The 723-nt window shown below is 42.0% G+C and overlaps 1 protein-coding gene across 2 annotated transcripts in view; it reads left to right on the top strand.

Annotated features, from left to right (window-relative positions):
* impdh2 (IMP (inosine 5'-monophosphate) dehydrogenase 2) overlaps window positions 1-723 on the top strand; it is a 23,107-nt gene that overhangs the window by 7,339 nt on the left and 15,045 nt on the right. The gene's annotated exons all lie outside the window — the stretch shown is intronic.

Here is a 723-nt window from a genome sequence, read left to right as displayed (position 1 = left end):
TTTACATCGTTTCTATACACACATATACGTGTGTATATATATATATATATACATGGATGATAAACAAAAATGGGTATTTAACAGTAACCCAACCAAAAATAGAAGCTTTAAAAAACGTCAGGGTCTCCAAGGCCAAAACAACAAACAAAATCCCATTATACCTGAAACAAAATGGCAACTGATCTACAGATTGAGAAAACCAAAACACACAATGCTAAACTCCCTGACTAACTACAAAACAGGAGAAAAGGGGGGATCAAAACAAATGGCAGAGAACCCTTACCAGCTTCAGAAACAAGTCCTTCAGTTTGCAATCATATGCACCAGCAGAGATACTAACTACACCAACTACTCTCAGCACAACAGGAAGTTGAAAAGAGGAAGGGGGCGTGTCTTCAACTCAGGAGCTTTTATGCAGGCCAGTTGCTGACCGGATTGGTAACACCTGTGGACAATCAGGCCCTCAGGGGTGGCAAACCTGAAACAGACAAACAACACAAAATGGCTCTCTTCCAAACAGAGGCCAGAGCAGCGTTAGAAAACCTAACACCCCCTCCCATAAGAACAAACACCGCCGGGATGTTGACCCACACTACTTCCGTCACTTAAACAGTACAAACAGAACAAGCAATGGGTGCCAAACACACGAGAAAAACAACAAAAAGTCACACACGAGACATAGCATCACCAACAACATTGTCAACCCCTTTCTTGTGTCTTATG

This window comes from Etheostoma spectabile, chromosome 7 (genome assembly GCF_008692095.1).
Source record: "Etheostoma spectabile isolate EspeVRDwgs_2016 chromosome 7, UIUC_Espe_1.0, whole genome shotgun sequence".
Taxonomy (NCBI): Eukaryota; Metazoa; Chordata; class Actinopteri; order Perciformes; family Percidae; genus Etheostoma; species Etheostoma spectabile.
This window is presented reverse-complemented; position numbering and strand designations above follow the sequence as displayed.